This window comes from Arachis ipaensis, chromosome B03 (genome assembly GCF_000816755.2).
Source record: "Arachis ipaensis cultivar K30076 chromosome B03, Araip1.1, whole genome shotgun sequence".
In the NCBI taxonomy this organism is placed as follows: Eukaryota; Viridiplantae; Streptophyta; class Magnoliopsida; order Fabales; family Fabaceae; genus Arachis; species Arachis ipaensis.
This window is the reverse complement of record NC_029787.2, coordinates 116,908,304-116,910,755: the sequence shown is the minus strand read 5'-3', so window position 1 is coordinate 116,910,755 and position 2,452 is coordinate 116,908,304.

The following is a 2,452-nucleotide window of genomic DNA, read 5'->3' as shown; positions in this document are numbered from 1 at the left end:
ATATCAACTGTCAGTTATTTAGCCAGCCCAACATGTCCTGGTAGCTAACCGTGGATAGAACACCAAACACGGAGCAAGTGGGACAATGCCTCAAATCTTACATCTTACCCGCGTACCCAGAGTAGGGGACAATTTCCCCCAACCTCTTACCCAAGCAGTGTTACATTCTCGGCCTGGAGCAAGCGGCAACAGAACACAGCCCTTGCATCTTACCCGAAGCCTTGAATTTTCCAGGAGCAAGTGGATAACACCACTGCATCTTACCCGGAGTCACATACAGAGACACCTTTCATTATCATTACCATTCATTTATTCATCCATTCATTCTCAATTCATACCCGGAGCAAGTGGGTACACCACTGCATCTTACTGATGAGCGGATAATTTATACGCTTTTTGGCATTGTTTTTACATAGTTTTTAGTATGATTTAGTTAGTTTTTAGTATATTTTTATTAGTTTTTAAACAAAATTCACATTTCTGGACTTTACTATGAGTTTGTGTGTTTTTCTATGATTTTAGGTATTTTCTGGCTGAAATTGAGGGACTTGAGCAAAAATCTAATTCAGAGGCTGACAAAGGACTGCATATGCTGTTGGATTCTGACCTCCTTGCACTCAAAGTGAATTTTCTGGAGCTATAGAACTCCAAATGGTGCGCTCTTAATTGCTTTGGAAAGTAGACATCCAGGGCTTTTCAGCAATATATAATAGTCCATACTTTGCCTGAGTTTAGACGACGCAAACTGGCGTTAAATGCCAGCTTCCTACCCTATTCTAGAGTTAAACGCCAGAAACAGGTTGCAAAGTGGAGTTCAACTCCAAGAGAAGCCTCTACACGTGTAAAGCTCAATGCTCAGCCCAAGCACACACCAAGTGAGCCCCGGAAGTAGATTTCTGCATCATTTACTCATTTCTGTAAACCCTAGTAACTAGTCTGATATAAATAGGACCTTTTACTATTGTATTAGACATCTTTGATCAGTTTTATGCTATCTTAGACCTTTATGGGGGCTGGCCATTCGGCCATGCCTGGACCTTGTTCTTATGTATTTTTAACGGTAGAGTTTCTACACACCATAGATTAAGGTGTGGAGCTCGCCTGTTCCTCATGAATTAATGCAAAGTACTATTATTTTTCTATTCAATTCAAGCTTATTCCTATTCTAAGATATTCATTCGCACCCAAGAACATGATGAATGTGATGATTATGTGACGCTCATCACCATTCTCACCTATGAACGCGTGCCTGACAACCACTTCCGTTCTACATGAAGATGAGATAGAATGAGTATCTCTTAGGTATCTAATACAGGGGACCGAGTCCGAGATATTAGAATCTTCGTGGTATAAGTTAGAATCCATGGATGGCCATTCCTGAGATCCGGAAAGTCTAAACCTTGTCTGTGGTATTCCGAGTAGGATCTGGGAAGGGATGGCTGTGACGAGCTTCAAACTCGCGAGTGCTGGGCGTAGTGACAGACGCAAAAGGATCACTGAATCCTATTCCAGTATGATCAAGAACCGACAGATGATTAGCCATGCAGTGACAGCGCATTGGACCATTTTCACTAAGAGGATGGAATGTAGCCATTGACAATGGTGATGCCCAACATACAGCTTGCCATGGAAAGGAATATGAAGGATTGGATGAAGACAGCAGGAAAGTAGAGGTTCAGGAGGAACAAAAGCATCTCTATACGCTTATCTGAAATTCTCACCAATGAATTACATAAGTATCTCTATCTTTATATTACGTTTTATTTATCTTTTAATTATCAAATCTCTAAAACCATTTGAATCCGCCTGACTGAGATTTAAAAGGTGACCATAGCTTGCTTCAGGACGACAATCTCCGTGGGATCGACCCTTACTCACGTAAGGTTTATTACTTGGACGACCCAGTGCACTTGCTGGTTAGTTGTGCGAAGCTGTGACAAAGTGTGATTCACGTTTGAGAGCACCAAGTCTTTGGCGCCATTGTTGATGATCACAATTTCGTGCACCAAGTTTTTGGTGCCGTTGCCGGGGATTGTTCGAGTTTGGACAACTGACGGTTCATCTTGTTGCTCAGATTAGGTAATTTTATTTTAATTTTAAGTTTTTGTTTTTATTCTTTTTATTCTCGAAAAATTTAAAAAAAATTAATAAAAAATAAATTATTCTATGTTCTTCAGAATTTTTAAGAGTGAATTCTAGAGTTTCTTCATGATCTGTTGAAGCCTGGCTGGCTGTCAAGCCATGTCTAAATTTTTGGACTGAGGTTTCCACTTATCATGGCAAGAGTCCTTGGACTCTCATCTAATCAGCTGTTATATGCCTGATTTGTATCTGCTAAAGCTTGGCTGGCCATTGGCCATGTCTAGTGTTTTGGACCGGAGCTTTCACTGAAAGCTTGGCTGGCTAGTGAGCCATGTCTAATTCCTGGACTGGAGCTTTAGACTAACATTGC